The 12,360-nt window shown below is 33.7% G+C and overlaps 1 protein-coding gene across 3 annotated transcripts in view; it reads right to left on the reverse strand.

The window, feature by feature from the left end:
• The window catches only part of LOC136029849 (uncharacterized), a 72,880-nt gene that overhangs the window by 58,673 nt on the left and 1,847 nt on the right, over nucleotides 1-12,360 (reverse strand). The window contains exon 1 of one of the 3 annotated variants that reach the window (XM_065708302.1): nucleotides 2,212-2,625. The exons of the other annotated variants lie outside the window; for them this stretch is intronic. The gene's annotated coding sequence lies outside the window, so the exon portion shown is untranslated. Of the gene's footprint in view, nucleotides 1-2,211; nucleotides 2,626-12,360 lie in introns of those variants that run through there. 3 annotated transcript variants of the gene reach the window in all.

Here is a 12,360-nt window from a genome sequence, read left to right on the forward strand (position 1 = left end):
CAGTTCGAAACCAAAACTGTTTGGTTACCAATTGACGTTTAAAAAGATTTTTTTCAGTTGTCAAATTTCAATACTTCAAATGAAATGGAACAAAAAGCTTGTTTGTAAAATGGAAAAAATAGAATGTCTTATTTGCTTCTATTCTAAGAAATTGATTGTTTTTTGCTTATAAATTTGATGGATGTCCTGATTGTTTTTTTCAAATGAAGATAATATTCATTGAAATTAGTTTCGGAGTGAGGTTCATTAAACTCTCAGGTTTGATTATGTGAAAAACATGAAAACCCACAGAAACAGACAGTATTTAGTTTTCTTTCCTTAACATTGGGCAAGGACTGAAGGGACGGACTTGAGCTCTTGCCTCAGTCAGGTGCTCAAAATGTGGAAATTTAAGGGGCAGCTACGAAAGATAACGCCAAAAAGCCAATAATATATATATATATATATAAAGGTATTCTCATTGTCCCTTGTGTTCTAACCGCAGACAGTGCTGGGTCCCGGCGGCTTCGCCACCGGGCCCAAGCATGGAATGCGGCAGGCTTCTATTTATGGATTCTCATTGTCCCTTGTGTTCTAACCATAGACAGTGCTGGGTCCTGGCGGCTTCGTCCGCGTATCCAATCATGGCATGTGGCACGCTTCTATATATGGATTCTCATTGTCCCTTGTCACCGGTCCCCAGCATGGCACGCGACAGGCTACTATATATCGATTCTCATTTTCCCTTGTGTTCTGGGTCCCGGCAACGCTGTATCATTTTTGGATCGAACTGATGACCTAAATAGGTTTGGTTTTCTTTTTTAAGGTTTTCGAATTGCTTTAATCCGTTGTCAAAATATAAAAAAATATTTGTGCAATCACCGGTTTTTTACATTTTAAGCAATTTAATAATAATTTCTTTTTGACATTAATTGACACAAATTTTCTTTAAGCAGCAAGCATTCTAAACTTCAACAATTTCTACTAATCCTCAGACTGTTGGTTTTCTGTTTTAAGATTTTCGAATTGCTTTAATCCATTGTCAAAATATATTGAAATATTTATGCAATCACCAGTTTTTTACATTTAAAATTTAAAAAGAGCCTCAATTTTTTGAGCTTGTGTAACGGTAATATATATATATATATATATATATATATATATATATATATATATATATATATATATATATATATATATATATATATATATATATATATATATATATATATATATATATCAGTAAAAACTGACAGTCAGTAAAACTGACGTCATTTTTATCGATTTCTAGCTTCTTTTTAAAAATTCTTGCACATCTGTTGTCAAGATAACAAAATACTATTAAGACTAAAGGTTATATAAATAGTTATTATTCCTGAATCAGCTACAAAAAGGATATTTTTTCTTTTTACCAAACGGGATTTTTTCTCACTACCCATTTTTATTTAATAACACGCTTATAAACTTTTGGTCACCAATTTAAGGGCTCAAAATGTGGTTTTCCCCAGAAGTGATGATTGAAAAATGGAAGAGCGTTCAGCTTTATCTTGAAAGATTAATGTTGGTGGATTATGTAATTTTAACATAACAAATTTGTAATAAAAACTTAAGTCTGAAACTAAAGTTTTAACCCTTTTTAATAGCTTACCCAAAAAATATAGAAAAACTTATCTTTGATAAGCGTCCAAAAATTATCATTTTCAAATTCCCAAATACACCAAATATACACCAAAAGAGATTATTATATTCAAAGCATAAAAAAGGCACTGTGTGGTATGTTCACGTTATTTCTAGGTCATTTATATAAATTATTAAATATTTTTCCCAAGTGATATTTCCACTTTCTTCCTCGCATCCTGGCTAATTTATGTTGTGAACTACAAATTTACTTCTAGGTTGCATGAAATCAAAAGACAATAACTACGGTTTTAGATATAATTTATTTTCAAACTCATTTATCTCAACTTTTTGTTTCTGATAGTGAAAGTATTTGCTTGATGTCAAGAAAGCCATCAATGCCTATCGATTGTGTACACATTTTCATTTGCTCCCTTCTGACTAAAGAATTGCTATTAATTTTGATCATATTCACTCATAAACGAACAGAATACGTTGCCTTTGCAACACTTCCCATGGCGAGTATGAACCCCCTCCCAACTAGATCCCTAAGAACGTGCCTATACTTAGTAAGACCCCTATAAACTCCTCTTCAGTAAAAACAAATTAACTCACTCAGAGGTAAATGTACGTGCTCCGTCCGACACCTCCAACTCAACTAACAATAATTTTCTCACACCCTGCCTTAGTCCATAATAGAATGCAATAATTCTGATATTCAAACTAAAGTAAGTCGTTTATCGAAAGGTCATCAAAACTTGCAATAGGGTGAAATGATATCGTTCATATTACTTGTTCCCTTTGGGTTATACTTTGCTGGTGAACATCGGAAGCGAGGATGTAAAACTTGATTTATCTCCGAATATTCAACAATTTTTAGAACTTTGCTATAAAAGTATAAGTGCTGTGAAAATGGGTAAAGGCCATTTTTCTACGGTCTTAGCCTTCAATTAGAGTAGTCAATGATACACGGAAATGACAAGTTTTGACAGGAGGCTTAAAAATCCCTTTCAGACTTCCCAACATCGACAATTATCTAATTATCTAATTTTTTTAATGTCTTGGAAGGATGATTGTGAGGAAAAACAAAACAAACAAAAACAAGTACACACCCTTTGCTCGCAAAAATTACGAAATTTGTATTTTTGCAGTTAGAAGCTTGAAAGTACAGTTTAGAGGAAGTTGGGTACCCAGGCATTGATAAAAACTTTCCCATAAATTGGATAGCTTTTGGAGGAGGGGCTGTTTTTGAAATTACGCAAGTTTGATTGTACTAATTACCTACCACGAGTACTTTGACCCTTGGCCATTGAAGACGGCTACCCCTACCACACGTCGCATTTTCCCGAAGTACATCTTATAGAATTTTTCAGATAGCCATTTGTAAAAAAAAAAGTCCAAAAATTATAGACTGCGCATGAATATCAAAAGAATCAGCTTAATATTTCGATTTTAAATATGTAACATTCATTAAGTTTAGCATTACGCATCAAAAGGTACATGCCTGAGAAAATTAGAAAATGTACAAAGTTTGACTCTTTCTCTGAATTCTACTTTATTAAACAGTAAAAACTGTGGCGTAAAGAGCGGGGCGTTGAGAAGGGAACAGCCCCTTTCATACACAGAGTAATTTCTATTCGTTTTAAGTTTTAATGTCCCTCCTTACTTTCAGTTTAAAAAAAAACAAGTTTTTTTATTAAATTTCTGAACGTTGTTGAATTAATGCATGTTTGATTTTGGCTCTCCACACATAAATTATTAAATGAAATTTACATTTTAATTCGTTTTTGGCCAAATGGCTTTCTCTTAGTTCTGATCAGATGATTTTGAGAAATAAGAGGTGCGGAAGGAGGCCTAGTTGCCCTCCAATTTTTCGGTTATTTAAAAAGCAACTAGAACTTTTAATTTTTAACGAACGTTTTTATTAGTAAAAAATATACCTAGCTTAAGAATTAACTTACGGAACAAACTTTTATATAATTATATTTTATTATGTATATGAGGGGGTTCGTCCCCTCGTTAATACCACGCTCGTTACACTAAATCCTAAGCTTTGTCCCAATTTTTTAAGATTGACCCCTGAATCAGAAAGACCATAGAATATATAGTTAAAATTACTTAAAATACCTTAGCATGAAGAGAGAGGTATTTATCTCCTCCCAAATACCTCGCTCTTTATGCTAAAGTATTTTTAGAACCACTCATATGCGTAATAATCTCGGTTCGCTTTAAGTTTTAACGCTACTCCTTATTTTCAATTGGAAAAACTTTTTCATGTTTATTTTTATAGTAATGCTAGAAAATCCTGCGTCCTTTTCATTGAATTTCTCTTACCTCATGACATATTCCTCCAAGAAAAGATCCCAAACCAAAAAAAATCCCCCTGAAAACGTCTGTACATTTCCCAATAACCTCAAAATTTTAATCCGTTGACTTTGGGGAAAAAATGAGCGTGGGAGGGGGCCTAGGTTCTCTCCAATTTTGGTCACTTAGAAAGGGCACTAGAACTTTTCATTTTCATTAGAATGAGCCCTCTTGCGACATTCTAGGACCATTTGGTCGATATGATTACCCCTTGGAAAAAAAAGAAAAAAAACAAACAAACAAATAAACACGCACCCGTGATCTGTCTTCTGTATATATATATATATATATATATATATATATATATATATATATATATATATATATATATATATATATATATATATATATATATATATATATATATATATATATATATATATATATATATATATATATATATATATATATATATATATATATATATATATATATATATATATATATATATATATATATATATATATATATATATATAAATATATATATATATATATATATATATATATATATATATATATATATTACCGTTACATAAGCTCAAAAAATTGAGGCTCTTTTTAAATTTTATTAAATTACTTAAAATGTAAAAAACTGGTGATTGCATAAATATTTCAATATATTTTGACAATGGATTAAAGCAATTCGAAAACGTTAAAACAGAAAACCAAACCTATTTACGTCATCAGTTCGATCCAAAAATGATACAGCGTTGCCGGGACCCAGAACACAAGGGAATATGAGAATCCATATATAGTAGCTTGTCGCGTGCCATGCTGGGTGCCGGTGGCAAAGCCACCGGGACCCAGCACTGTCTGTGGTTAGAACACAAGGGACAATGACTATCCATATATAGAAGCATGCCTCATGCCATGATTGGGTACGCGGACGAAGCCGCCAGGACCCAGCACTGTCTGTGGTTAGAACACAAGGGAATATGAGAATCCATATATAGTAGCTTGTCGCGTGCCATGCTGGGTGCCGGTGGCAAAGCCACCGGGACCCAGCACTGTCTGTGGTTAGAACACAAGGGACAATGACTATCCATATATAGAAGCATGCCGCATTCCATGCTTGGGCCCGGTGGCGAAGCCGCCGGGACACAGCACTGTCGACGGTTAGAACACAAGGGACAATGAGAATACCTTTGTATATATATATATATATATATATATATATATATATATATATATATATATATATATATATATATATATATATATATATATATATATATATATATATATATATATGTTTTATATATATATATATATATAAAAAAGAAAACCAAACCTATTTACGTCATCAGTTCGATCCAAAAATGATACAGCGTTGCCGGGACCCAGAACACAAGGGAATATGAGAATCGATATATAGTAGCCTGTCGCGTGCCATGCTGGGGACCGGTGGCAAAGCCACCGGGACCCAGCACAGTCTGTGGTTAGAACACAAGGGACAATGAGAATCCATACATAGAAGCGTGCCACATGCCATGATTGGGTACGCGGACGAAGCCGCCAGGACCCAGTACTGTCTGTGGTTAGAACACAAGGGACAATGAGAATCCATAAATAGAAGCCTGCCGCATTCCATGCTTGGGATTTATCCGTTCGGGATTTAAAATGAAAGGTCGTAGTTACGAATTCGCTCTAAATATCAAATTTCATTAAGATCCGATTACTCGTTCGTAAGTAAAAAATACCTCATTTTTCTAATTTTTCCGAATGAACTCCACTCTAGGTGTTTTCCAAGATTTCAGGTTTCCCCCTCTAACTCCCCCCAATGTCACCCAGATACGGTCAGGATTTAAAACAAAAGCTCTGAGACACGATATCCTTCTAAATATAATATTTCACTAGATCTGATCACCCATTCGTGAGTAAATATACCTCATTTTTTCTAATTTTTCCGAATTAACCATCACCCCCCCCCCCCCCCCCACCCCCCGAAGGTCGAATCGGGGAAACGACTGTTTCTAATTTAATAGGGTCTGGTCCTTTAGATGCCAGCCAAATTTCATCGTCCTAGCTTATCTGGAAGTGCCCAAACTAGCGAAACCGGGACCGACAGAAATTGCGATCACTATATATCACTTGGTAAATTCTAAGTGCCATAAAACAATCAATTTCTTAGAATAGTAACAACCGAGACATTTCATTTTTTATTTTTTAAAACAAGCTTTTTTGTTCCATTTCATTTGAAGTATTGAAATTTGACAACTAAAAAAATCTTTTTAAACGTCGATTGGTAATCAAACAGTTTTGTTAACGAACTGTATGTAAGGAGCGACGCGGCTCAATAGTAACCGAAACTCTAAAAAACCGAAATTTAAAACCGATAGATACATCAAAAGAATCGGCTTATTATGCTCATTCCAAATATATAGGTTTCATAAATGAGCATCATGGAATTACCGTAAAAAGAAATTTCGCTTTCATAAGTATTTGATCAAACAAGTTGTAACGAACTGTAAGTCAGAAGCCACTCGGTTAAATAGTAACCCAAACTAAAAAAAAAAGAAATTCTGATACATCAATGGAATGGCCTTCTCATTTTGATATGAAATACAATAAGATTCATTAATTTTAGTGTCACATATCAAAAGCTACGAGCCTGAGAAAATTTGCCTGATTTTCCAAAAAGGGGACCCCCCCTAAAAGTCAAAGAATCTTAATGAAAATCATTATCATATTTGGAATTTTATATTTTGTATGAAGATCACGGATATGTTTATTTGTTTGTTGTTTTAGGGGTGATCGCATCAATCCAGTAGTCCTAAAATATCAAGAAAGGGCTCATTTGAACGGAAATTAAAGCTCTAGTGTCCTTTTTAAGGGACCAAAAAGATTAGAGGGCAACTAGACCCCTCCCCACCCCTTTTCCCCAAAATCATCCAGTCAAAATTTTGAGATAGCCATTCAGTTAATCATAGTTGAAAGGCCAAATAAATATGCCTTTGGATAAAACATGACCCCCCCCCTCCACAGCCCCAGGGGATAAGTCAAAGTTAAAAAATTTGTCCACTGTTTACTCATAGTACTTGTTATTCGGAAGTACGCATACATTATTGGGTGGGAGGATGGACAAATTTTCTGCTGGAGTTTTTTTCACAGAAAATTTCCCAAGGGAAGAGAAATTTCCAGATGATGAGCTTATCAGGGGAATTTTTACACTGGGGGAATTTGCTAGAAATCCTATGCAAAATTTTTGTTCGTAAATGTTTACTTTTGTTCCAAGTGCTCTAAAGTGCGTAGGCTACTATTGCATGTAGCAAGATTCTGATGATCGCTTATTGTTTCTTTGTCATTATTAGAGAATCGCATCCATTTCTGGTTACCCCTCCTCCTCCATGTGGCAAACTAAAAATGCGTAAAGTGGGCTTGCTTACAGGTAACATTACCTATAGAGCGAAGCATATTAGTCCATGAGCCCCGCGGGTAGCGGGGCGAGGTCTGCATTCTCTATTCATTTATTAAACCTCGTTTGAATTTTTATTTTATTTTATCACTCTTTGTTGAATATATATATAGAATGCAGACCTCGCCCCGCTGCCCGCGGGGCTCATGGACTAATACGCTTCGCTCTATAGGTAATGTTTTGGTAAAATTCTAGTTAATTGACTTCTTACTATCTCGGAAAGAGCTTAGGTTAGGAAAATGAAACTGTCAGGGATGGGTCTACAGGCTAAAGTATGTCCCGGTAAGGTATTTCGAAGTACCCACCTCCACTCCTTCTCCCTCTAGAGGGCCCTGAAATTTGCCTATATGACACATCTATACCTATTGAAATTTTGACAAAACAACATTTTACCTTAGAGGGCCCTGAAATTTGCCTACATGACACATCTATACCTATTGAAATTTTGACAAAACAACATTTTACCTTAGAGGGCCCTGAAATTTGCCTACATGACAGGTTACATGACCTATTGAAATTTTGACAAAACAACATTTTACCTTAATTTTCAGTTACTAGTTGCTTTTTGTCTGCCTCTAGTTCTGAAAATGTAATTCCTGTTATTTGAGTAGAATTCTGAGCCATATCAATGTTTTTTTTTCAAAATTTAGGAATGTATTTGCATATCTTTAAGACCTTATAAAACTGAATTGAGCAAAGTTATGAAGCTGAAAACAATTTAGTTGTACTTCAATTAAGCAGAAGATCTATTTTGCAAGGTTTCACTTTTATAACGCACATATTTTTAAAGGTCATCAAAGGTCAGGGCCCTCTAGAGGGAGAAGGTTTTGGAGGTAGTTGCTTCAAAATACCTTAACCGGGACATTCTTTAGCCTGTAGACCCATCCCTGAAAGTTTCATTTTCCTAACCTAAACCCTTTCTGAGATAGCAAGAAGTCAATTAACTAGAATTTTACCGATCTATTTTGCAAGGTTTCACTTTTATAACACACATATTTTAAAAGGTAATCAAGTTCAGGGCCCTCTAGAGGGAGAAGGAGCGGAGGTAGGTACTTCAAAATACCTTCCCGGGACATACTTTAGCCTGTAGACCCATCCCTGAATGTTTCATTTTCCTAACCTAAACCCTTTCCAGGATAGCAAGAAGTCAATTAACTAGAATTTTACCCAACAAATCAAATTACTCGTATATAGCCTAGGGCTTCATATAGGCCTAACATCCCAATATGGCCGAGACCATTTCTCAAGTTCTTGAAATTATTTTTAAAACTATGGATTATCATTCTTTGACTTTTACTTGACTTAGCTGAACCATTTTCCAATACAGTCGAAAACTCACCTACACTTTCAGTTGAAAAATGCTTTTTGGATTTAAAATCTTCTGACTTTAAATATTTGATAATAACCTTCTATCAAATAATCAAGCTACATATTTAAATTTCAGTTATGTTCAATAAAGCTGTGCTTCAGCTGAAATGCAAAGCCATTTGACATTAAAGCGGAATTTACATTCATTTACTCAGATCTTAAGACTTAAACGTGGGCTGTCAAGTCTCACAAGTAACAACTGCAAAACGACTGAAGAAAAATTTGTTATCCCCGATGTTCAAAACATCAAAACTTGCAACCAAACGAAATGAATCTTATCTGTTTTGAAGGGAGACTTGGTCACTAAAGATATAGGGTTGATTGAGATTGAAATATCACGTTTTCAACCGTTCTTCGATTAACAAAGAGCATTGCACTATGTACCTATTCACAGGGAGTATGGATATGGATGTAAAACGAGATAGCGGCTGAGAATGACAGAAGTCAGGGGTATCATTTGAGGGGCAATGGAAAGACCGTCATCAGAAGAGAAATAAACGAAAAATAATATGCCAATATCATGGAAATGCATCGGAATAGGATCTTTAGAAACAGTCTTATTCCAAGGAACATGTTGAGATTTCAAGTAACTGTCCGTAGCAAAGACACTTAAGCCTTCAATGTATTAAATATTTATTTATAAATATTTTTGTACTTCATGGTCATTGGCAAAACACCCAAGAATTGAAGCTAGGTAAATCTTAATGAAAAAATAGCAGAACATGGTGATAAAATAATACTTTAGAAATCAAATTGTGGACACCTAACCCAATCTAACGTAACTTAGGCTAACCCCACCCCCTCTCATTATATGCAAATATATAGCCCTATTTAGACGGGACTTAGACGGGACTGATATTTAGAAGGACCTCGTGACTCAGAGCTCTTATTTTAAATCCCGACGGGCATTAAGCCACTGATTTTCTTTTTAAAGCAATCTATTTATTCTTATAATTTTGTTAGAGCTCATATTATATTAGCTCTTGGCTCTTGGCTCATCCGACCTCGTCACAAGTGCCACATGAGCTTTTAGCTCTTGTTATTTGACAAAAGATGTTTTAAATTATTTGGATTATCCTTATCCATCATATATTTATATTCGAGTTGACTTAAAAACAAGTCAGCTATAAATGGGCTGGCATTCCCCCCATGGGAATTCCCACGATTTGCTTGTACAAATTACCATTAAATCTTATATAAGTATTATATAAAACAAATTCTAATAAATAAAAAATCATATCTAAGCTGTAACATCTCGAGCTAACTGTAGTCTTAAAGCAGTTCGTCCATTTAGCTTTTTTATTATAAGTGTCTATTTTTAAGAACCTCTTACGAGATAAGAGGAAAGATTTCTTGATAACTATTTCTAAATTTTCTAACACTACATTAAGTGATAAATTAGTATACATTGTCTCAAAATCGACTCAATTCTTTTAGCTGAAACCATTGTTAAAGAGTCTATCACCTGCAGTAAATTATTAACACTCCACTATGGATTAAAATTCGAAAATTTTTTAATACCAGACCAATAGGTTTTAAGTTTATTTATAATTTCCTTTAAAATTAAAAAAAGAGGTCAGTAGCAGCAATGCGGGTTGGACATCTAGCTGCTCCAGCAATAAACCGTGGTTTAGGGGCTTTTGCGTGGTCTAGGGGTAAATTTCTTGTGAAATTTTACAGTCCAATATAGGAAAGGGAACTTTTTATCATTGTCATTAATTCCTATATTAAATTTTTTTTAAAGTATTTCTTCAGTTTTTTTAATTAAATTTTCATCCTCTAAATTCACCTTTTCGTAAACATTAGTCGTGCATAACTCCCTTGTTAAGACATCACAATACACCTTCTGACAAGTTATGGCAAAATTATTATTAGCTTTATCCACCGGCACAATTACAAATTCATTCTGTAGATTAGCAATCGCTTGTTTTATCCTAGCATTATAAAATAATGATTTAGTGTTACTATTTTTTAAGTTAGTATATATTTTATTTCGTATTCTACTAATAATTAAATTCTTCCAACTTTAAAAAATCTCTTTATTTTTATTCTCTTTCTTACACCACTTATCAATAAATAAATCAAACTCATTTTCCAAGCTATCAAGAATACTCGATGGTTTCAAATGATGAGAAAGACGGAAAATAGCCCCTTTATTCATTGCAATTTGAAGATCATCTTATTTTATTATTGATAAGTCCCCTGTTATAACATGTTGGTAAGTGGGATTTACAAATGGACCTAGTTGCTTTCAATTACAAACAGGTTTCCAATTTATATCACTGTCCAATCCTTTAAGTATTAAATTATAATTATCATGAGAACCTACCCAAGGAGTTGTATCTCTGTTTCTGATCTACCGTACTCCAGATCTAACAATTTTTTGACAACCTATAGGTTAATTATTAAAATAATGCTAAATCCAAAAACTGGCTGCAGGGACTTCCAGTCTCAGATTTTCCCAGTCTTGTTGCGCAAAAGTAAAAGGCTTTTTACTACTAGAATCGCGCAATTCTTTTTTAAGACTCAAATAGATATGTAGTTTCTTAAAAAAAATCATTTGGTTATTTAAACTTAAATAACGTTCAATAATGTTAATTTGAAATTGATTTTTAAATATTGATGTAAAAAAAGTGGTTACTTTTTTTTTTTTTTGGTAAGGTGGGTAATTGGCTAATTAATATTCTATACCGGGCAATTTACTGATTTAACAAAAGGAAAACTTAAATCTTTCTACTAATGAGAGACAAATACTGTAAAGAATCCCTATCAGTGAGGCAGTTTACGTTAGACCATCTAACACACCTTAGTATTTATTATTAATCATAGTATTCATTATATTTATTTTTTAATACTTATGAATATTTCATCTTCATAAGTATTGTTCATAATATTTATTCTTAATATTATTTTAGACTTGCCTTTAGGGGAGAATTTAAGATATAATTTTGCCTAAAATAGGCTTCTGAACCTAAAGTAATCTTAGAATAGTCTCAAGGATCCCAAGCTTTTGGTGAGGAGCATGTAAAAAAAGATGTATTAGAAAAGAGAAGTTGGTATAACGTGTAAAGCAAGAGGGTTACCCGAAGACTGGGATATATGGCTGAAATATTGACTGATATTGGCTGAAGATTGGCTGATATATTTTAACGTCTAGCTCGTCCTAATTTGTGTCAAGACTTTTTAATATGTGATCAGCTAGATGAGTCTCAGAGGCTATCAATGAGAATGCCAAGTTAGGCCAGCCAGCGCGTTTAGGCTGGGAGAATAAGCGGATAACATGCAGGGAGGATTCCAATATATGTATGTTCCTTGACTAAGTTTTTTTTTTCTGTTGTATATAAAACTTAAAATTAGGTTATGTTGATTTACGCTAGGTTAGATTATGATAGGTTAGGTTAAATTTGGCTATAAATGTCAAATGAGTTAAGAACCTAAATTAATCTTACCCAACATAACCTAACCTGTCATCACCAAACCTTGCATTAAACTGAAAAAGTTTACTGACAACACTGACTAAATGTAAGGAGAATATTTCAGACATTTACCGGTCAAAGTCGACATTCATGGTAATCGACGGTAATTTTGGACATCCATGGTAATATACACTTATTA

The sequence above is a fragment of the Artemia franciscana genome, chromosome 8 (genome assembly GCF_032884065.1).
Source record: "Artemia franciscana chromosome 8, ASM3288406v1, whole genome shotgun sequence".
Lineage (NCBI taxonomy): Eukaryota > Metazoa > Arthropoda > Branchiopoda > Anostraca > Artemiidae > Artemia > Artemia franciscana.